The sequence below is a fragment of the Ciconia boyciana genome, chromosome 1 (assembly GCF_034638445.1).
Source record: "Ciconia boyciana chromosome 1, ASM3463844v1, whole genome shotgun sequence".
Lineage (NCBI taxonomy): Eukaryota > Metazoa > Chordata > Aves > Ciconiiformes > Ciconiidae > Ciconia > Ciconia boyciana.
In genome coordinates this window covers 199,060,655-199,085,452 of record NC_132934.1, presented here as the reverse complement: position 1 = coordinate 199,085,452, position 24,798 = coordinate 199,060,655, and the positions used below count along the sequence as shown (strand labels likewise).

At 36.4% G+C, this 24,798-nt stretch overlaps 1 protein-coding gene across 12 annotated transcripts in view; it reads left to right on the top strand.

Moving 5' to 3' along the window:
* SGCG (sarcoglycan gamma) overlaps window positions 1–24,798 on the top strand; it is a 154,859-nt gene that overhangs the window by 40,382 nt on the left and 89,679 nt on the right. For 7 of the 12 annotated variants that reach the window (XR_012040458.1, XM_072850496.1, XM_072850492.1 and 4 more), the window contains one exon: window positions 2,214–2,305. The gene's annotated coding sequence lies outside the window, so the exon portion shown is untranslated. Of the gene's footprint in view, window positions 1–2,213; window positions 2,306–4,944; window positions 5,074–24,798 lie in introns of all 12 variants that reach the window. The other 5 variants (XM_072850489.1, XM_072850488.1, XM_072850487.1 and 2 more) reach the window with 3 other exon arrangements.

The window sequence follows — 24,798 nt, the reverse complement described above, 5'->3', positions numbered from 1 at the left end:
TTAAGTAACTATTTAAAACAATTACATTTTTAGAGCTTTAATAGGTGCAACAGTAACTTTTGAATGTTTCTTTCTATTTATATGTGAAAGATTAAGTACTACTTTGGCTCACCGTTTCGCTCAGGTTTAGATGATGACATCCCTTTCTAGATATTCACCATAGCCCTATTCTTAGGAAGGGGCAAGGTCTCAATCTATCAATAAACGGCCTGCTGTCCTATCCCTTACAAATTTAAAAAGCACATCAAACATAGCCAACTCAAAATGCTTTGGAGGGAAACACTCGAAAAAATTGTTTCCAACAGTTCTTGTTTCATATCATATTAGAGCCTCTAACAGTAGTGGGAATTCAGGAGAACTGGAAAAAGTCTTTTTTGAAAAGGTGATTTTTCTGTTGCATCATTATTCAAGCTCACAAGTGACTAACATGCACAAGAACAAGAATTGAGAAGACCTGGACATTTTTCCTCAGTTCTTGGAAGTCCAGAGATATCTAGTAACTAATTACTTTTTATATTTTCTGACCATTAATAAAATTACCCCACACTTTAATTGGTTGAGAATTTGCTTGGTTTTGGTTTTGCATTCAGTGATTTTAATAGATAAATATTTGCATGTGATTATTATTTTTTTTTTTTTGCATTTGGTAATTCTAATAGATATATATTTTCATGTGAATTTTACTTTTTTTCCAAAGTATGTGCCATTTTATCATTAATGTAAATTGCTTTTGCTGTACTATTTGACCTTTCTGAACCTTTATCAAGGTATCTTTTAATATTTCATATGGCGAAACTTCTGTTTCGTCTGGAATTATACATCCTAATTTTAGCTATATTTACCCTTTGCCACATAATTACAGTTTTCAGCAGTAGAGGACTTCTATTCTTACTTAACTTCATTATTAACTATCTCTTGCAATGCAATTTCAGGGATACAGGAGGCTTGGGGTATCTTGTTTTTTTCTGAGGAGGGAGTGTGACTGACACTGGCTGATTTTAGGCCACAAAGAGAAAGATACTGCAAATGAAGTAAGAGCATGATTCCAGTACTAGCCAGATACTCTTTTGACTGCACAGATGATCTAAGAATCTATTTCCTGACTACAGTATATAAGCCTCTATGGACACATACTGCCTTTTGACAAATAATCAGAGAAAATCTAACATGGAGAATTAAAATAAAGCTAAAATTTCTTATTAAGTGTAAAATTCTTGTGTGGTACTTTATTTCTAAGATAAACTCTGTTTTCCATAGAGGCTAGAATATCCGTCTTTTGCCCTAAGTGCCCTTTGCTTAACAAATCCTTATCACACTATTTAAACATGTCACAGACATGAAAATTATCTGAATAAGTTAGAGAAGTTGATACAGATAGGACCAAATGGCTTCTATGTCTGTTTTAGTTAGATGAATTAGTTAAACTGATATGTGATAGTCATTGTCTTCTCCACCATTGTGTTGTCTTGTACTTTGAGGGATAAGCAGATATTCTTAAAATCTTGTAGGTACATACAGAATTTTTGTCAAAATTCTGATTTTTTGCTCTAAAAGTGACTTCTTTTAATGGCAGAATATTCAAACCACAATTTACATATCTTTTTCCATTGTTTTTTCATGGCATAAGTTTGCAAGTACTTCTACTTAGTCAAGTGCTGGTATGAGTGGACTCATACTCAATGTGGAAGATAAATATGTTTGCTTAGTTACTTTTCCAGGACTAAGTCGTCAGTCACTGACTTTCAAAATCCAAATGAAACGGAGGTTGGCTAGTTTTGGGTGAGGAATGGGACATCAGCATTCTTGAACTGTGAAGATAATTACTTGACTGGAGAAAAACTTAGTTTTTCTACAGATGCATGAAACCCCATAATTGAAGTCATTGTTCATTATACTAATGCATTCTAATGCTAGATGGAATTTAAACATTGCAACAGAAATCTTTTTTATTATTTTCACATGGATTTTGGACCAATATTTATTTTACATTTACTGTAAACTGTGCTGTCATGAACATTTGCAGTCCAAACAGGTGTTGGGTGCCCAGTGTTTCATTTGTGTTCCACAATTTTAATCTCAGTGGATTTTGGTCCATCACTTGTAAGATGTTGTCAGTTAAAGTAGTCAGAAGGGCAGTTCAGGAATATATCTTGTTCTTTCCCCATACTCATGAAAATTTTTCCTTTCTCTTTCCATTCTTTGCATTTGAATAGGAAGACAGTTGCCTTCAGATGATACAGAACTCACTGACAGTTGCTCTTGCTTCAATCCTACTTCATGAGAACTTCAGAAGATACTAACTGAGGTATTTATTTGTTCTTTTCATTTTTAGAATTTCTACTTTGCAGATATTAGATAGATAGAAGAGCAGACAAAAGACATCATGAATCTAGACCAAGAAGAGTAAACGTGGAAAATAACACAAAAGTTCTGTCCATAAAGGAGCTACTGGGTGATATAGAATAGAATAGAATAGAATAGAATAGAATAGAATAGAATAGAATAGAATAGAATAGAATAGCCTATTTCAGTTGGAAGGGACCTACAACGATCATCTGGTCCAACTGCCTGACCAGTTCAGGGCTGACCAAAAGTTAAAGCATGTTATTAAGGGCATTGTCCAAATGCCTCTTAAACACTGACAGGCTTGGGGCATCGACCACCTCTCTAGGAAGCCTGTTCCAGTGTTTGACCTCGGTAAAGAAATCCTTCCTAATGTCCAGTCTGAACCTCCCTTGACACAGCTTTGAACCATTCCCACACGTCCTGTCAGTGGATACCAGGGAGAAGAGATCAGCACCTCCCTCTCCACTTCCCCTCCTCAGGAAGCTGTGGAGAGCAATGAAGTCGCCCCTCGGCCTCCTTTTCTCCAAGCTAGACAAGCCCAAAGTCCTTAGCCGCTCCTCATAGGACATGCCTTCCAGCCCTTTCACCAGCTTTGTTGTCCTCCTCTGGACACATTCAAAGACCTTCGTATCCTTCTTAAATTGTGGGGCCCAGGACTGCACACAGCGCTCAGTGAGGCCGCACCAGTGCTGAATACAGCGGGATAATCCCCTCTTTTGGCTGGCTGGCTGTGCTGTGTTTGATGCACCCCAGGATGCGATTTGCCCTCTTGGCTGCCGGGGCACACTGCTGGCTCCTATTGAGCCTTGCTGCCGACCAGCACCGCCGGATCCCTTTCTGCAGGGCTGCTCCCCACCCACTCCTCTCCCACTTTATTCTTGTGCCCGGCATTACTCCATCCTAGGTGCAGAATCCGGCATTTTGACTTGTTAAATTTCATCCCATTAATCATAGCCCAGTGCTCTAATCTAATCTAATCTGATCTAATCTCTTTCTATAGCTGGGTACTATGTTAGCTAATCTTCTTTTATAAATTGAGAAATCAAATATTACAAATATGCCAAAAGGAAACATATTGAAGTTAAAATGTTGCTTTTTTGGGGTCTTCTATTCAGTTTTATCTGATCCTCTGCTTTTCTCCAAGAACGGAAGAAAAATTTTGCAGGAAATCCCTCGACATGAATACCCTATCACCTAAATAATGACTAAATAATGAACCCTTCAAAACTATCTGGCATTTATAGGTTTATTCCTCTAATACTTACGGGGAGTTTCAATTAAAGCAAAGCTGTGGTGTTAACACAATATACAAACACTTTCGTCCCAGTTTATCTTTCATAAATCCATGAGATTAAATATAAAAGTTGTTTTAAAGATATTGATAAATATTTTATTATGAAAAATATTTGTCATTTTTGTCAGATACCAGTGAATTAATTCCTTTGTATAGAAAAGAACTTTTCCATTTGTATATGTAAACAGAGTCTTATAAAGGATTAATGGCCACAGAATTCATAAACAGAAAAAAGTATCTTGTAAGCCTGTGATCAGTTGGATTTGTATCAGTACTAAATTTATGATCTGCAGCTGTTAAATGTCTGATAGGAGCTTCATCTTCTAAAGCATGATAACAGTGTGAGTGCATGGCTAGAAAAAAAGGAAACATGGTGCTTTGAGAAATGAAATTGTCCAAATGTATGGATGATGATTGCAATGCTTCACATAGCACAAAACTTTTATTCTGTAAATCTTACAAATGTATGTTTTAATGCTTTTTAAATTGCAGACAGCTACTAGCACAGATTCTAAAATATTGTAGGTTGAACAGAAAGTCTGTTGGTCATTATTTGTATAGTCAGTCTAATGTAAGCAGTGCTGGGCTGGAATTCTTGTTTCTGCATTTGAGAACTCAAAGCTTAAATGGCACTGAAAAGAGATGTGTCATGATTTCTATAATATCATCTTAAAATACGTAATATATGCAACCTTTTTTTTATAGTTCTTGGTATTTATATGCATCTTTCTTAAATACCAAGAATGGCTTAACTTTTTGGAAAGGTTGGTAATTATTAGTGTAGTTATTGTATAAAAGTCATATGTGCTATGACAGGTATATTATAATATATGTATTTCTTTTTTATAAAGAAACTTTGTATACCAGCCAGTATAGATTATAGTTAGAATAATGTTAGCATTAAAATTAAATTTTTCAGAAAAAGGACTATTAAAAATTCAGTTGGGTTTTACATATGGATTCAGGAAAGAAAGCAGAAGTCTTTTTTGTTTCTAATTTTGCATTGTATGCTGTTAGCAGCTAACTATGTTAATAGTTTTTACATGCAGATTCTATGAAGTGCTGCATATTCTCAGATTTTAATAAAGCAGTTGGTGTTATGTGACAGGTTGGGCCATTTTAGTATGCATTATGGATTGGTTATGTCTTACAGTGGGGCAGTCAATTTCTGGAGTCAGTACACAACCATTTTAGCAGTAGAATTAGCCGCTTATGTCACAGATTATAATTAGCTGCGTCTGTATGCCAAAGCAACAGGATGGAATGCAAAACACAGCCAAACATGTGAACGAATTTTCTTCCAGTGATATTTGGCCAGGCCTAAAATATCTTCCACTCCAGATTTGAAAGTAGTGGAAAAGTTAGACAACTCTCTCTTGGGAAGAAACAGATTGTAGTTTATTCAGAAGTCCACATTGTTTCAGATCTCTAAGGTAAGTAACAATTTTTAAAATTTCTTTTTATATCTGTATTAAAATATTAGCATATTAATAATTGAGTTGTTTTTTGTTTGTTCTTATTAGATGGATGTATTGAACTTCTCCCCCATCTGATTTTGTGTGCAACATTTCAGGCTCATTCTGTCCTCATTTAAGGATCATGTTGCTGCTTATGTGATTTATTTTAGGACCTAAATTTAAGTGTTCATTTTTATATACTATTATTACTTTAGATTCTGATAGTTTTAAATATGCTTGTTTTTACAATTAAATGCAGTATTAAGTTGCATAGTTTAAACTTGCACTTGTGTAATACTAAGAAGCTAACTTTTAGTACTTTTTAAATCTTACAATATCATATGACTACAGAGATACTACTGTACTTATATAAATGTCTGCTTTGCAGTAGTAAACCTCTGATGTTTGTAGCTCTAAATTTTTCTCAGTTTATCACATACTGAAAGTTAAATTTAGTCAAGAATGGATCCATGCTTCTGCTGAACACTTCTTTAGGGCTTGACAGTGTGATAATAAACTTCCATCTGAGGAACTGTTACCAAAATCAATTCTAACTTCTTTGACGTGTACTTGAATTAATATGGAGCATCCAACTGTGTATTCAGAACTCCTTTAGAAGTTTGTATTCTCCTTGAATTCAAATAAATATTCTCTTGGATAATTTCACTGACTGAAAGAAAATGACTAGTTAGGTATTGGTGGGTTACTGACTCATTATCAAATGATTTATTGGAAGATACTTGGTGTCTCTCCACCAACAGGTGCTCACACTGCATATTTAATCATGCATCAGAATGAGCACATAAGTTCCTAAAACAGGATATTGCCAAAGTGTAGGAATGTGATTTGAGTGCATCAACACCAGTCAACTAGGCTCCTTTTATAGAGATATGGGTGGTTTCACCATATCTATCTTAAATCTCCTCCTACGTGAGGAGGAGATGAATCATGTCCTAGAAGTGTCTGCCTCTCTCCATTGTCTGTGGAGGGAGCCTAGGTAAGTATGGCTGCTGTTGTCTGTGTTTGGTGAGATGAATTCTGGCCTGCATAGTCACATCCAAATGAGTAATCCACGAGTGAACTATAGTAACTTGGTGCCATAGAGTTCTGAAAGTTTGCAGTCAGTTAAGATTTTGGAAGTTTTGGTTGTGATGCATAGTCACAACTGATGCCGCTTGGGCTGAGATGAATGTCCGTTTATCTTCTAAACAAATGTGATAGTCACATATTAGATACAGACCTTCTTTCCATTACGTAATGAAGAATAAATGGTCCTAGAATACCACCAAAGGGTAAGAACCACTGCATGGAGTTAAATTAAAAATAAAGGGATCTAAATTAAGCCCAGCATTAGAGGGAATCATTTAAAATCTCTTTTCTAAACCTTTACACTTTCGCTAATAACATGCAACTTTTTCCTGGTTGAAAACTCAGTGGTTAAAAGCAGGTTATATTTAGGTTTTATTCATAATCATAAGGCTTTACTGTAATAGGTTTGTAATTATACAGATATGTGTGACTATACTTAATGTTGAGAATACTCATGCAAAAATGTATGTTTTAAGGTAAGGGAAAAGAGTTTTCGAGGAACAGTTGAAACTCTTCTGTCTCATCTTCAGAAAGTTTGTAGGAATGTAGTATTTCTGAGACCTCTACTTGTCTGTTGAATTTGGTTAAAATTGGCCAAGAAGCTCAAAAACTATTGTAGGAGGGAGGGAAACGAATGGGAGACAGATGATTTAGACAGTGACATAGAGTGTGGTTGGTTTTTTATTTATTAAACCAGGCTAAAAGCATCATAGCAGTTTGGATAACGGGTTAATTCAATATCCTGGTGAAATTTTCAGCTTAGGTAACAATATTCTCACTATTTAATTAATCTCTAACTTTGGCTACCTGGGCCAATCTTCTCATTAAACCTTTGTCTGTATCAGCCAAAAGCTGTTAAGACAGCTGCTGCATTTCATGCTGTGGTTCGTTGTGTTTCTGTGGTGGATGAAGTACTACTTCTGTATAAGAATGTGAAGGGAAATACAAACTCGAGTACATCAATATTTTAAAAAATGGAGTGTGGTATGTGCTAAGTGTTGGATATTGCTGGTTTTAGCTGTAAAACACGTGGCTTTCACTAAGACATATGTTTGTTTATTTGTGTGTGGGCATATGTATATCCTGAAGGTTGTCTGTAAGAATCACATATATATGTATTTTCAAGAATGGGAGGTAGAGGTGGAATCACCTTGTAGTAATGCCTGTTAAAACTCTTCAGTTCCTCCTTGTTTATTTGCTGTATGGTCAGTGCTCTGAGGAATAAAAGAAGTCTTAGTAGCTTTTCTTCGCCTTAGCTTTTCTAGTAGTGCGAGTGGCAGATAGTAAATTTTATACAGACTTTTTGCATCATTGGCTTATCAGTTCTGGATATTACTGGCTTTCAGAAAAGGCTGGCTGTGTAGTGTACATCAGCCTCTGTTTCAAGTTAAAAGTTTCACAGAGGTCCTACTTTGAATTTCAAAGCTGTTAGACCCGGCTATGAGAAGTGTGCAGCCTCTGTCAATGATGGCTGCTGATGGAAGGAGACGTCTCTGCAAAGTTCCACTGTACCCAGTTTCCTCAGTTTTGAGAAAAAGGAGATTGAAGTGAGGGGCAGTAATAAGTAAATAAAAGCCACGGTATGGTGACTCTGGACTGCTGAAAGCAGAATAAAATGGAAGTGGTTCCGAAAAAATAAATGCTCTGGAATGAAGCTGAGTCAGCAGAGCGCAGCTATGGCAATGGACCCTAACTGCAGGCTGGGGGCTGCATTAGCGAGGCTGTAGATGGCAAGCTGCATCCAAAGGTCTGTTCCAGTCCAGCGTTGAACTGGAACAGATGATCTGCAGACGTCCATTGCAGCCTAAGTTTTTTCTGGGATTCTCAGAATTTATTCAGAAAGATTTTCCTGAATATTCCCTTTATTATTATTATTATTTACTTACTGGTCTTGATTACTCCCCTAGTTGTCTTACTAGCTGATCCAATCTGCAGTGCTTCAGATTTCATGTCTACTATATGTATAAGGAGGGCGTCACAGTTTACCAAATAAGATATGTCATGGGATATTGGTAGCTAGCAGTATGCTCAAGTCCCTCTTGGGCCCCAGTAAAGTTCCTATAAATCAGTAAGAATTGACTGTAATATTGGACTTGAATTTTACATGGAAATACAAGGAAGGAGATGGACGGATTCAGATTTTAAAGCCAAAAAAGTAACAGTGAAGATTATTTTAATATCAGCATTCCCTGTGAGCTGAAAAGTCACAAGAGGATATTTGGGAGACTGGCAGAAAAGGTTGTAGTTATTGTTTGCCTGAGTGAAAGTTTTCATAGTAGCAATAAGAAAATTATAAGATAGATTTCAGTATGTGGAGAAGGAAGAGGTTGATTGGGGTTTGGCCTGAGGGCCAAACAAGAGGGAGAGAGCATGGTGAAAACTCCCAAAAGTCAGCATGGATGAGGCAGATGAGGCTGCATCGGGTTTGGTTCACTCCACATTCCTGTAATAGTATCCTGATAAGCTTTGTACCTTCATATTACACCCCCAGGCTTCTAGCATATATTCTGGTACTACAAAAAGACAGTCATTTTTGAGGGCTAAAGAGGTGAAAGTTGACCCAGAGGGCACCCAGAGCCAAGTTTAATGTAGTATGGATGGATGTAGTATAGAGTTTTACGTAGATGGAGCCGAACTTCCTGTAGGATGGGCAGCAAGACCAGTATAGGAGATGGTAGTCCTATGCTGCCCATGCTACTTTTCAGGCTATTTTTCTAGTCTCAAATGCTCAAATAGACCTGATGAATGGCCTATATGCCAAAAAACTTGTCTACTTTTTCTACTGTTTGGTATAATAAAAGATATTTCTTTTAGCCACAAAACTTTCTTCCCAGTAACATTCTACTTATAGTTTTGTTGTGTTGTGGTAGGTGTTTTCCATTTAATGAAAATACTGAAGAAGGCTTCTGAAAACTGTTATCTTGCTTAAACACAGAACTGCATTATGAAATAGTATATTTCATTCTGCATGATTTCATGAGTCATTTAATAATTATGTTCAATGCATGTGTGAAGATAATGCTTTCAAACAGAAATGCAGTTCTTATATTCATGAAGTTGTATAAGACTATTAATGTATTGTCATAACAGAGAAGAAACTGTTTGTAAGCTATATTTGATAAAACTACTGTTTGTGTTTATCGGAGTACCCCACGTTCTTTTTGAATTGTATATTTCATTGAAATTCTGTTAGTAACAACTTTCATATCTGTGAAAGTACTTACTTTTTTACATTTAGAGTCATATATTTTATTAATTTTGCTTTTAGTTAAACATCTATTGAACTGATAATGTTGTGATTCACACTTGGTGGTTTGTTTTAACTGATTTTAGTCGTGTTTATGGAAGACAAAGCTGTATGCCCTTAGCCATATTGAAAACATCTAAAATGCTATTTAAATTAAGAACGTTAAAATGACTGTCTTCCTGTATCAGAAATCCTCAGGTACCTCATAACATATGACTTCAACTCAGGAAAAAATTCAAAGCTAGCATTCAAAAAATTATCTAGAAATAAGCTTTGATTTAGGATTGTTTAATAAGTGAAGCATATAAATGGCTAGAATGTAAAATAATGAAAACAAAGGCAGCAGAAAGCAAAATTATTCTTCTTCCTTTGCTTTATCAGAAGATTCCATCTTTTGCTACCTTTCCCTTCTCTTTGTGACTTTCTTCAGCATTCCCTGGGCACTTTCTCCCCATACTTTGCAGTCTCCACTTACGTCTCATGTTCTTTTCCTGAATGTACTCACTACTTAACCTTTTTCTCCTATCCCCAAGTGTCTAGTCACAGTATTTAATTTACTGTACTTAAATTATACTGTGGAGACTTTTTCTTTTTTTACATGTCTGATTACATATTTTGTTAATTCACAGCTGAAAAGAAATGAGAACATTTACAAGACAATTTTCCCATCCTGAAATAGATTTCAACATTGTGGTAGATGATTTTAAATTTCAGCTGAATTTTATCCAGCTTTTTCTTTTAGATTGAAGTAATATATTTTAAAGCCATGAGGACACTCTTTACTTTTGTACACTAGAGGCTACCAAAGATCTCTCAGTTGTCCTTATATTGAACGAAAGACTTTCTGACGCGTGATTACCTTCTAGAAATGTGTGTTAAGGTTGTTCTTCAACTGCCAATTAAGGAATCAAAATCTATCCTAGGCAGAGTTTAGTTGCCCAGATGGTAGAGAACAGTCCAAACCACCTGCAAACCTGGACTAGGTGAACCTGCAGAAACTAAGATCTAGCATGATTTATCTTTATTTTGCCCGTAGAAACTTGCATACTTTTCCTGAATTTGAGTTTAGGAAAGCCTAATTTTCAGCTCTTTCTCTTCCTGGAGAAATGCTTACATGAGAAGTCACCACCACTGTTCTGGGATTAGTGAAATGTTCATTTATTGTAGGGGCAATTATCAGAGGGTTTTAATCAAAATATAAATGCTTTGCTGCCTGCCTCTGACTCACAATGGAGCTTATCTGCCAAACCTATCAAATGAGGATGTTTTTAAACATATGTGGGACCTCTTATTTATGCTGTTGTGGAACTTGCTTTTCTAAGTAAAGGCTTTACCAGACCGTAAAGCATGTTTCAGGTTTAGTGATCCCTACACAGTGAAGTAAGTTGTTCTCTTGAAACAGAGGTCTAATCCAGCCTACAGCACAGGTAGTAAGAGATCTGAGCATGCACAAAAGCCACAAAGAATTTTTCTTAACTGCATATCAGAACCAGTACTTCAGCATGTGCTGCAGTTTTCTTTGCACATACAAGGAACAGTTTAGGGAATTGGTCTTAACGCCTTTAATTCTGTTTTCACAAACTATGGTTAAAAATTTCGAAGCTCTGGAGCTAGTCTGTTGCTCATTACTTATGGTCAAAACTGCAAATAATACTGCAGTGGATGCATAGGTAGCAAACAGCATACTGATATTGTTATTAGACTTTCCTGTTACAATATTCCTTTTTTTTTTTTATGTTCTGGGTTGGTTCTCTGGTAGGATCTCAGACTACAAAAACTGATCGACATGTCAGGCAGTATTTTCTATATTTGATGAGCAAACAATGCCTAATTTGAGTTAAAAAAGGCAAGTTATACTTGTGCTCTATGGATGTCTTTTCCTGTGTATGCCCAAAGAATAACTTTAGAAACTACAGACATACTTCCTGGAGAAGATAATGTACTTGTTATTTGATCCAAATAGGAATTGTTTTCCAGTTACCCAAATTAGGAGCTTTAAAATGAAGAAGTATGCTAAAAATAAATCTTACATTTCAGATTACGGTACTTGATTTACATCAGTAAATCAACTTTAATTGAAAGTTAAGAATTTTAATAGTAACGGCTTATTTCCATTTCAGATTAAATAGTTTCTATGAAAAATTCTACTTTGAGATACAAGGAATATATAAGTTACGTCAAATGAGAGATTTTGCTCTTAGTTTATTTTGGAATGCATACATACTTAACATGTACTTCTGGACTTTGTTTATGCTTCATTTGTTTTTACAGCTAATTGAAAGATCAGCTCTGTCTTTCCTATTGGTTTTAATCCAAGAAGTGGCATACTGATGAAAACCAGTACTTGTACATTTTGCCATGTTCTTCATCTTCTGTGTTTCTTGCACTGCATTAGTGCTTTGTCACGGTTGCTGAAGAAACGTAGAGTCAGTTGCTGCCTAAACAGTTGAAGTCAACATCACCAAAAAAGGCTTCTGTAGTACATGTCTTTTGATTATTTCCTTATGTCTAATACACATTTAAATTAATCTGGTTTTGCCCTGTGTAAGTAAAAATGAGTAATAAAGCTGTTATGACCAGGACTGCAATGCAACAGAAGCACATCAGTTTTTATTCATTGACATTTAAAATTCATCAGAGAAGGGCAGAGATTTAAAATATATAATGAAACACAGTATACATAGGAAAGCATTTTGCTTCCCTTGCTACTGAGAAGGAAAGTGACTTTTGAGTTTTTAGTTTAGTTTCATGTGACTTTTCAAAAAAGGTACAATTGTGACTTTCTAGATGCAAGGTCAAATTATTCTTCTTTCATTTTTTTTTTAAAACATATCTGTGATCAATCACTTGAATTAGGGAGGGAAGACATGAGGACTAATTTTCATCTCTAGCCTCTGCGTCTAGTTCCATTCCTTGTTTCTTTAGTGTATTTTCACTTCACTATTCAAAAAAAGCATCACAGAGTAGCAGTGTAACTCCATTTACTATGTGAAATCATTTAGCAAGGCTAAATAAACAGCTTTTCAAGGTCCTCAACCAACATAGCAAAGCACCACAGAAAGGAGTTAAGTTACCTGTTTTGTAATTGTGCTGAAGTCTACTGTATGAACTGTAAGAATGCCTCTAAAGAGATAACAGCATGCTACCTGGAAGTAGTACTTTCATAAAAGCAGCAGCAAGAACAGGAAAAAGAGAAAAGGTTATGCCAATGCATATGTCTTTATGTACTTAAATAGAGCTGTTTCTTTTTGCTCTCACAGAGAGTACCTCTTCCCAGCACTGAGGACGCGAAACATTTTTCCTGAGAACAACATTGAGGATAATGTTGAAGGACTTTTGCTAAAAGCTCTGTCCAAGCAGGACTTGCATTAGGAACAGTATTTCTACAAGATACATTTTGGCCTTGCTGGTAATCATTCTTGTATGATCGAAAGGATCTGCTATCACACACCTAGAACATAAAAAGATATCTTTTTTAAAAGAAGTATTTTTAAATAGAAAAAGATGTGATTGCTTTTTTTAAAAGTATTTAAAATTATTCTTTGTCTGGTAGACTTCCGCACAAGATTATGATAGCAGAGATTCTTTCATGATTTGTCTCAAACAGAGGGATTACTTTCATTTCCTTCACAGTTGTAAAGAACTTCAAGCCTTTCAGTATGTTCAACAACCCCAATGAAGATTATTTCCCCATTCCTCCCCCTGAGTTAGATGTGTCAGAATTGCAAAGCTATCACACTTCCCCTGAGTATATAAATAACCAGAAAAAGCATGACAAAGGACAAAAAAGTTTTTAAAAAGTTTATGCCTACCAGTGTTTTGAGATTCCTGGTGTTGTCTCTAGTGAAGGAAAATTGAAGGCCACAAAAACAATTCTTATTCGCATTTAATGGTCCTTAAGAAATAAAATTTTGTATACAGAAACCTAATCTTCACTGCAACTCAAAACAACAAACTACCAGATCCTGTCTGCAAAGTTTAACTTTACTATGTGTTAAAGTAAAACTTTGTGGTGTTTCTTTTCTTGAGAATACTGTACATTGATGATAAAGGAGGAGATGAAAGTAATTGAAAGCATCCAAGCAATACAGTAAAAAAACCCCAAAGTAATTGAGAGCAGCAATTTAAATAGCAATACAAACAGCATGGGATGTGTCCATTTTGTCAAGTACTCAAATAAACTTCTTCTCTTAATGTCCGTAATACCCAGAGACATACAAACCATTCTAATGTAGCCAGAATTCTATTTGATCACCCAGGTTAGGAGTATTACTGCTGACCTGATATAATAAAAGTCTGAATGGATGACTTAAGGGGAGTTCTTAGATGTTCTTTCCAAATAAGCAGTACACTACATAAATACTCTTGAAATAAATAAAAAACTGTATACCTTGTAGTGCAAAAGAAGTGTATTAAGATTATTCTTTGAACTATTCATCCAGATTTCCTGTTTCTTAAAATTGTGACATTGTTTTTATTTCTGTTTTTATGAAGGAATATTGTTTCAGTTCAAATTAGTATGACTTTACTGTGTTTATCTAGAGAAGACAGGGTTTTTTAACTACTATCAGAAATACTTGGTGCAATGGTGCGTATTAGAAACAGTTTAGCTCCTTTGAAACACTTTAAATTGTGGTCAAAAACACATAGCAAATTCTGTTTGTCTTTTGGACAAATAAGTAAACTCTGAAGTTTATAGGCAAAATAATTTTTGTGAAATTACACATAATACAGATGACCTATTCGTAATTGAAATATGTTGTTGCAATACAAAATTATCAATATTTTATATTGACGAACCTAAGATTTAACTTAGGTTCACACTCTTTCCAACACAGAATAAGATATTTAATTATGTATGTCAAATATGTAAAATGTACCCAGTGTTTACATTTCAAGTCAAAATTGCACTCAGCTTCAAAAATAACTGCATAAGGATGAAGGTGCTTGCCAAAAAGTAAGCTTAAAGTACCCCAGAAAATATTTAAGAGCATTATATTGGAAGGACAGATGGGATATATGCTCTCTATCAAAAAAAGTTTGAGAGGGCAAAAGTAACTCTGCATGGCAAATCATCAGATTAAGGGAAATAATTAGAAGCAAGAAGTCATATTTCCCAAATCTGAAGTTGTATGCAAATGAATAAAATAGAAAAGATCATGAACTCTGGCAGGTTAAATCTAAAAACAATACAGCTGGGACAAAAATGTTTAAGGAACAATGAACATCATAAGTGACGATAAATCTTTCTTCAAACATGACAATCACCAAAACCTGCCAGGTAGTTTGTATGGTAAATGGATGATCAGACTCTAAAAAGAGTGGTCAGAGAAGTTGAAGGATATAAAAAGTATGCTGAATGAATTGTTTGTGTTTCTGTAAATTGTGGAAGAAACTGGAGCACTTTCTGTGCTAGAACCCCACTTCATGGGGTACTCATCAAAGGATCTATTTCAGAATAAAAGGACTATAGAAAAAGCTTATCTATAGGGGACATGTAGATAAAATATACAGTAATACTCAAAATCAGAAGATACTCACCAAAGACCTCTGAAAGAACTCAAGAATAAAATAAGCGAACTACTAATGGTGATAAAAGGCCAGCTCTAAAGACTGCAGAATCCTAGATTAATTTAGATTGGAAGAGGCCTCTGGAAATCATCTAGTCCATCCTCCTGATGTACTTGATCAGGGATTCTGTAGCAGACTCTTAGCAGAACATCACTTGTCCTTTGATCTGTCCTTTGATCTTTCTCGTAACCTCCTGAATGTCTCCTTTTCTGTTTCAAAGCAAAACTGTATGCATTTGAGTCAGCCCTTTGCACGCAGCGCAACCGTCTTCCTCCTTGCCTTCCCAGCCTTTCTTTCCTGAGTGCTTGTATCCATCCATTGCTTGTATCCACTCCAGTCATGCGGGCTATCCAGTGCATTTCTGTAATTCCAGTGGGATCATTGCTCTGCAGCTGTGCATGAATTGCTCTTGTTTGTTTCCCATGCTGTGTTCATTCATGTACAGACACTGGAGATGGACCCCAGTTCTGCTGCTTTTATAAGGAAAGGGAAAGAGCCTTCTCCATCATGCTGTCCCCTGGATGCTTCTTTGCTCCCCCCATGCATTCACTTCTCTTAAGGATATAGCAACCCTCTCCTGATGTGCCTAGTTTAAAGCTTTCCTCGCTAAGTTAGCAAAGATGCTCTTGCCCAACTTGGTCAGATGGATCCCGTCTCTTCTCAATAGTTCTCACTCCTTAAAGAGGCTCTTGTGCTCATAAAAGCCAAAGCTCTGCCTCTGACACCAGCTAAGTAGTAAGTTGTTAACATGCCGGATATGTCCACTCCTATATGAACCTTTCTCTTTCACTGGAAAGATTGAGGAGAAAACCAGCTGGCCCTTATACCCTTTACCCCTCCCCCAGAGCTCCACAGTCACTCTTCATGTGCTCACCCTTACGAGTGTCATTGCTGCCCGTGTGATGAGCAGCAAGGGCTGGATAAGCCGCAGAAGTCTCTGCAATATCCTGTATCTGATCACTCAGAAAGCAGCAGAACTCCCGAGACATCAAAGTCAGGTCAGCGGATGGGTGCCTCTGTCTCCTGCTAAAGGAAGTCTCCAATGACTATCACCTACCAGTTGCCTATGCAGGTTGCCACTCTCCATCTTTTTTTACTTCGTTGAAGGGCATTTCAAGACTGAATGATTGGAAACAAAAATGGCAGATAAAATTCAGTCTAGGTAGAAGTGAAGTTTTGCACACGGGGGGAAAAAAGGCCTTCAAATGCAAAGTGATGGTATCTGAACTATTAGAACTTCATAGTGAGATGCTGGGGTTATGATGGATGATTCATTACAAACTCCAGTTCAGTGCCTACTAGTTGTCAGAAAATTAAACATTTGGAATTCATGGGGAAACAGTAGAGGTCAAAAGAGAGTACATTGTACAAGTCCGTGATCCACCTGACTTTTGAATCCTGTGAGCTGTTTTTGTTCCTCCTCCATCTCTGAACTGAGTAAGTAAAGAGGAAGGTAATAAGTACAACCAAAGGAATAGCACGCTTTCATACAAGGAGGACAACACAACCTGGAAAAGAAATGACCAGGATCAGAGAGAACAATATGATGGAGACCTGTAAGAAGGCTTCCATTCTTTCATCAGTATGATCTTTTAGTCACCATCAGAGAGAGGCTATTGAGCTAAATGGACTTTGGTCTGCTCCAGTATAGTCCCTTTTATGGTTTTAACCTCATAGATAAGATAATAAACATAAAAAATGTTCTTTGATTATTTGTGTAGGTCAATTTGTTGTTATCTAATGGGATCTACTGATGGAATAGGATATAGCAACACAAAGCAGCTGAAGCAAAATTGAAAAAATATTTCTGAAAATTTATTTTAATTACATCAGTCATTAGGTTTCCTAATATTTTCTGAAGATTTGATTTTGGTTTATTATTTATCACATGTTCTCTTCTTGTAGGAAAAGTATGTGTTTTAAAATAAAACCTGTTTGTAACAGCTATCTAAAATACTACCCTGTTAATTGTTTCTGTCTATTGGTATTTCATTCTGGTTTTAATTTTCTTTTTTTTTTTTTTAAGGTGATGGAATTCTACTTACTGTTTGTTCACCTCAAAGTTGCTACCCCCCCCCCCCCATCTTTTTTGACTTTGCAGCCAAATTTGCATATGATAAAATGAAGGCATAGAGGTTTTCAGGGTAATGAAGTTTTTTCAAGTTCCATGAAAGTTTCTTGTGAGGTAATGCCCTCATTAAAGGAAAACTCTGTCCTGGTACATTCTGTTGGCACATGAATAGTATCTACTGGGTCAGAACACACAATTCAAGCTAGCTAGTACTGGGATGTATTTATCTTTTGCCTGGAAATTTTTATAAAGGACTTGGAAAGAGCAAAAGTAACAAGGTTACTGCATTGATGTGGGTACTTGAAGAACGAAAGGTTCTATGCAGGGTTAGATACCTACTAGCAATCAGGTATCATTGATGTTAAAAATTGTCAGATACTGGATATAATATTTTTGGTTATTGATGCTGCAAGTAGCTAACCTGATACTTTACAGGAGCATTTTGAGGTGTGTTCATGCAGTCCACAGTATGCATTCAGTTCCTTTGTGGTTTTTTTCTATTGACTTGTATTTATTTGTGTATATTAATAAAATACATTCAAGTACTTGATATACACTGAATATTTATATTTTATGTGCCTGAACAGAGATATCAAAAAGAACATCCTGAAGGAGTTAACATCAATGTTCTCCATTGAGGAGGTCTGGGAAATTTCTGTATGTGACCCTTCTTTCTGAAGAAATGTCCCAAATGAAAATACCAGTAGAAGATATTTTGGGACAAATCAATAAAATTAATAATTATTCTGTCACCAGGACCAGATGTTATTCACTCATGTTCAGAAGGAAAAAAGTTCTTTGTGGGCCTTTCTGGTAAAAGAAGCAAGATAGCATTGAACATGGCTTCATCTTAATTTCTGCCCAAAGAGCTTCCAATATATTTAGGTATTGCTAACTGCATGATTCTAGCTTTGCTTCAACAATATATTCCCACTGTCCATTCTTTGAAGAGCTAGAGTACGGAGCAGAATAGTGATGAGAAACACAAATACATCTTAAAATATTATGCAATTCCTATTAATTTTTGTATGCAAACAGAGAGAATTTCAGCATTGTTAGAGTGGGTAGAATACCCCCTGGCAGATTATCCTTATCTTGATATTTTGAACAAAGAAAAGAGCAATAATGTCAGTTTAAGCCAAAATGTGACCTTCATTCTGTTTATAAAAGGTTATAAAGGGATTTTAAAGGAAGAGTCTCTTATGAATAAGTAAAATGTAAAGTAGGCAAACAGAGGCCATCAGATGTTTGCAAGCAATTGGGGAAGAATGTTTTAAGTTACAACCCTTGAATAGGAGGATAATGTCCCATAAGCTTAGACTTCCAAAGGTACTGTGGACATCTTCCTAGTCCATTGTAATGCAATATGAAACAGTTTTACCTAAAGAACAAAGGCAATGTCTTAAAAATACATATTTTCTGTAGTTGTCTCACAAGTGCTGTAGTTTTCTGGACTTGCCAATGATATTGTAAATCCAAGTGAAAGAGATTTTCTCTGGAGGACAGTAGAGATTTTAATGTATACTTGAGAATACAGGAATAGTTCTGTAGAGCAGAACTGGAAGTTCTTAATTTCCAGAGCAGTCTGGAAATGAATGGCAGACTCGAACGTCCTTATTTTTCGTCTGGCACTTTCTTCCAGGTCTGAATGTATTGCTTTTGCAGGTACAACAGGTTGTGGTGTAAAAATATGGTATCAAGAGTAAGACTTTGAATTTCATGAAATGTCTGAAATGTCAAATTGTTTGCCAGGCTTCCAATTTCTAATACAAAACAGAAATATATCTTTAAAGAGCACAAGTACATTTTAGCTTTGGTAGAATTTTCAAATAATTTACCATTTGGAATAGTTATTGAAAAGGCTGTAGCAGGGAAGAAAGAAAAATGAACCTATAAATATCAGAGCATATTCCAGAATTTTTGTCAGGTAGAATGACATCTTTTTTGCCTACATGCAAATTTAATTAAAAACATAAACTGTAGTTATATTACATAGCCCAATGGAGCTACCACATGATGCAAAACAGTTCAGTTCCTCTGGACTGTCACAAGTTGATAAAACTTTTCTATTTCAAATGAGGAATTATTCCCTTTTATAAAAGTAATAACATTTTTCTGAGAAGTAGGTTTTTGAAACTGTGTAACAGATGGCATTCTTGTTTATCACACAGGGATTTTTTATATAATCTTGGTAATCTCAAAAGAAAAGTAGTGAAATGTCCATTAAATTTAATCTATATAGGAAAATGATTGTTGCTTATTATTTTAGAACTCGTTACTATTCTGTTCAATATATTTAATTGAGGCCACTTAAATGGTAGCACAAGCTCTTATTAACACAAACCAATGGGGGAGAAATAGTTTGCTTAAGTGGAAAATGAGAGTAATGGGATAATGTTCACTTGAACAGAGCTGAATCTTTTTTTCTTTTTTTCTTTTTCTTTTTTTTTTCTGTTTTTGAGTAAGCCACATATGTGCTAGCAAAGGCTAATCCTCAGCAAATGGCATGACACAGCTTGTATCTGTATAACTAATTCTCATCCCCAGCAAAACGGAGTGTCCTTTTGGGAGCCCTCCTCTATGCCATCTCCAGACCATAAAGCGGCTGTGACCGTGTCTGGCAGAGGGCCAGGTGGTATAGGCCAAGCTATTCCAGGATGCATACTGTCAGTGGAACAGCACGGATGTTCACAGCACATGCCTTGACCCTGCTTAGTTTACTATTCTAGATGTAAGGTAGGAAATTTCTTAGGGTAAAAAATGACCTGAGTCAGCAAATCGAGGACAGTATGTACCAAAGTATGCATTTTATGACTCTGTAAAAGTCTGTCCAAACGTACCTAATTTTTAAATCCTAAAAATCACAGTTAGTTTGGCATCCCTGAGAGAAATGTTTCAGCCAGTCTTATAAGTTTCTGCTCATACTTTAGTTTTTCACAACTTTTCTCCAGACCAGATTAATGTGCCATCACCACAGAATGACTCATTATATTACTGTCAGGAATATAGAGATGAAGCAAAATTTTCCCTGCAATAGGTTTGGGTCTGGAAATTGGAAATGAGAGATGAGATCCCGTCTCCCGTAAGAATCTCTGCTCTCAGTGAGATGTTTTCCTGCACCTCTGCTGGTGTCTGCAAGGGAGACGGAGGAAGAATTGATTTTAAAGCAGAGGGAACAAAAGGCAAACAAGGAGAGGAAAGAGGTAGCTAGAGACGGGGGGCAGTCCTCCAGAGAAACTAGAATTGAGTGTGGGCAGCCAAGAGTTTTGGATTTGGAAGAAATGCTAGGGATAGATGTGACAAAGAGACTGGAGCTACCAAAAAATGTGAAAGTTAAAAGAGAGGAGACATTTTAAGATGTAAGTGAAAACATGAAATAGCTGGATAACTATGTTGAGAGAAGGAGTCAGGAAATTTGAGCAGAGGGAAAGTGGCAAAGAAGAGATGAGAAGGAAGACTGAGATTGTATAAGGGGTGAAATAAAGATATTGAGACTGTAAGAAAATAGGGAAGGAGAAAGAGATTCAACAAAACCTGGGAGAACTGCAGCTGATAGGAAAGGAGCCTAGGTCTGGCTAAAATAAGTAAGAAATTGAGACTTTACTGCATGGAGAAGGGGAAAACAAAGAACAGAGATGAAGGTAGTTTTATATGGGAAGAGACAATGGGAAGGACAGACGGACAGAAAAAAACTCTTCACCCAATGCTCAGAAGGGAATCCGCAGTTCCTTGGTATTATCACTGTCCCGCTGTAAAAAAATAAGTAGGAAATGCGCTGCCACAGTATCTGATTCTCTCCTAGTGCTGGTCCATAGAGCAAGCTAACATCTACTGCTACAACCAGTTTTACCAAGATCTGTGTGCTAGATCTAAAGATGAGGACTCTGCAGATGAGTCAGTTCAATGTGAATAGTATGCCATATTTTCTTTTTTTGTTCTTTTGTGTTTGTTTGGTTTATATGAAACAGAAACTGAAAGACTTTAGAGCATTCTAAAGGTAGCAAAGTCAAGTACTTAAAAATTATAAACAAGAGCTAGCTCTGTACTGCTAATTCAAATGTGCCTGTGGAAGAGTCCAACAGGAACAGAGTGACTAGCATCCATACTATTAAACTCTCTTATTCTTTGAAAGAGAGTAGCCACAACCATACTATCACTTATTATTATAATAAAGCAATAACAATGTTAAATGTCTGATAAGAATATTTACAAAAACCCAGCATTTCCAGCCCATGTACATTCTATGTTGGTTGGCATCAAGCGGGGATCAGCAGACTGGCAAAGAAAAGAACTGTTCCTGTCTCCTTTTCTCCATAGATTTGTAATTACATCATCTATTTTTGAATGTCAGTTTTCTTAGGAGAGAGGAGGGCTGACTTGTGAGCTAATTCTGCTCTTCGCATAGTATATCTCATTGTGTGTAGTTCAGAAACTGATGGCTGTTAGACTACAATGTTCACATTTGCTTCAGTGCTAGTTTTCTGGGGTTTAGCATGTTCAGAAAAAAAATAAATTGTTTCTTCTACATTTACATGCTTGAAGAGCTGACTTGTAAGAAATTGTATTCACTCATTTAGTAAACAATTTCCCTATCAAGTACTGTGGAACTACAAAAGTAACAGACCTTAGAGTTCAGAACAGTTTGAACACCAATATTAGAGATATTATTAATGTATGAAGAAGCAGATCAATAAATAAAAAAATCACTAATTTTTATATAATACTTTAACAATTTACAAGACTTTGTAATGATACAACTGTATCTCAAGGAGTATCTTTACATCAGAATCATGTTCTAGTTCTTAGTTCATGCTGAATTATTTCTCCTTTTTTTCCCCTCTATTGCCATGAAGGTTAACCAGTTAAAAACTATTTTCCTTGAATTTTAATCCCTATAATTATTAAAAATTCAGAATACTTTCAAAGATGTTGATAAGTATGATTTCAACTGATTCTTGTGTTGCCTGATTTAATTTTTTTTTTTTATTTTATTTTAAATTGCATGTCTGGGATCACAGGTTGTAAGAACATAATTTATCTACTGTAGATGGTAACTCTCACAGTCTTGTCAGGTAACTAAAATAATTGTTTGATTTTACATATCCAAAATTATACAAAATTCTATAATTTGATATTCTGTCCAGAATTCTGTCCATAAAGTTACTTGCAAACTACCTTAAGAATTCAATGCCAGACTTTTTCAGTAAATTACTATAATAAGGACTGAATAGAAAGGCCTTACCTGCATCCAGTGTAATGTGCATGTCTGTTCTGAATGAGGGAATCATTTAGCCGTCACTGAATAAAAAACTAAAATCCTAATGAACAAATACTACCTCTGGTAGATTATACTAAAAGTTCTGTAAATTTGCCAGCCATCTTCTCTGCCTTTCTCTTCTTGGAGTGTCAGATAATACCTGGATTGCATTGTAAAGCTATATTACTTGCAAAGAATGACAACCCAAAGGGAAACCTTCCACTTTAACCTGAAGAAAAGCCCTTTGATACCTGGAAGGATCAAATGATCAGAATAAGAGAGGATGTGGTATTCAGCTCTCAGTGTAATTTACAATCCTGAAAAGACTATCATTTTATAATTTATAGATGGAAAACTTATTAGATCCTCAAGTCATCCCTGTGTGTTTAATTTTGTTTCATCCTTTTTAGTGAGAAAGCCCTTTACACAGTAGACTAGATGCACACTGTTCTTATTTTCCACAAAGACAGGACTTTTATTAAATTTTAAGGAGAGGAAGAAGGGCGATTCTGCTAGCCTTTCCTTGCCTAAAATTGTCCCTTTCTTCCACCTATCTCAAGACAGGTGCTGCAGAGCTCAAGCTAATCATTTAAAGACTTGTCCATATAAACACAGGCAGTTAACCAGATCTGCTTAACATGAGGGTTGGATTTAACTATGGTGTTACTCACTTATTCTTCCAGTCCATTTAGTTTTCTTTCATTGTTTTTATTTTGTAACTTCCATGTCAAAATACATTGTTTATTGACTAAGAAGGGTATTTATTATTGTGGGATTTTTTAAGAGTCTATGATGTATTATTTAAGAGTCTATGATGTATTATATGTTCAGGAATACATTTGAGGTTTTAATTACAGAAAACAGGCTTATTAGCACTACCAAGAAAGATTTTTGTAAACAGTAGCATTTTCCGCATTCATATTTCATTCTTATTTCCCCTCATTCTCATTTCCGCTAATACATGAGAAAAAGGAATGAAAAAGGAATGGATAATCATCCCCCTATGATTCATTCTAGTATTTGGAAGGCACTGCTAAGGTGCAGAACTGTACAATTCTTATCAGCTAAAATAATAAATGTATGTGAATTGCCATGTTTAACTTTCAGGCCTCAATTTGTGGAGCAGGTATTCCTGAGGTAGTGACTAAGGGAATATCTTCACTGTGCTTCAGGCATCTCTTCCCAGCTTGAGCAATGGGAGTTGCCTTTCCCTCTTACCCTGCAAGTTGTGTAGCACCATCCTCACACTGCCCTTCCTTCTTCTTCAGCAGAAATCTTAATTCTTTCCTTCTTGACTTGTTCATCATTATGAGCAGGAGAGGGGAGAAAATGCACCAAGTCAGGGAGTGAAGGATGAAAGTTACAGCAGTGGAACTGACAGTCTTTATGTGCTCACCACTGTCAGCATCTGCATGACTTCTGAACCCATTGTATGTAACTACCCTAGACTAGAAAATCTGAAAGCAATTTGTGGTGAGTTCACCCTGCCTGGACGCCAGGTGCCCACCAAAGCCACTCTATCACTCCCCCTCCTGAGCTGGACAGGGCAGAGAAAATATAATTAAAGGCTTGTGGGTCAAGATAAGGGCAGTTTAATACAAGCTACAGCAAAGGCCGCGCATGGAAGCAAAAGGAAAACAAAATATTTATTCTCTACTTCCCATCAGCAGGCAATGTCCAGCCACTTCCTGGGAAGTAGGGCTTCAGTATGTGTAGCGGTTGCTCCAGAAGACAAATGTTGTAAATAATGAATGCGCCCGCTTCCTCCTCCTTTCCCTTAGCTTTTATTGCTGAGTAGATGTCATACGGTATGGAGTATCCCTTTGGTCAGTTTGGGTCAGCTGTCCTGGCTGTGTGCCCTCCCAAGATCTTGCCCACCCCCAGCCTACTGGTGAGGGAGGGGAAATGTTGGAGGGACAGCCTTGATGCTGTGCCAGCACTGCTCCGCAGTAGCCAGAACACTGGTGTGTTATCAGCACCTTTCTGGCTGCCAATACAAAGCACAGCACTATGAGGGCTGCTGTGGGGAAAATTAACTCCATCTCAGCCAGACCCAATACACAATTTCAACCTTGGGAGTTCACTGGAATTCACACTTTCAGTTGAGCTATTGCTGCATCCTGAGCTAAGGAGCTTTTTAGGATCTGGGCTTGACTAATATCCTGAATTTGACTCCCATTGTCTCAATGGACTACACTGAGGTCCCTTGGGTTTCTCCCATCCTGAGCAAATACTTTAAGACAAGAATTCTTAATTTCAGTGTTCTAAAATTTGCTCTACTGATGACATCTAGCTTGACCTTCTTTCAGGTGGGTGAACTATAAGCAGTATTTCCCTAAAATGTTATTAAAAGGAATCATGGAGTAGCAGACAACTTGCAAAAGAGCATAAATCTCTGGAAGCTGCACAGGTAGAAAATTCCTGACTGGGAGGTAGTGCCAGTGTTCTGTAGTTGGGAAGTGAACA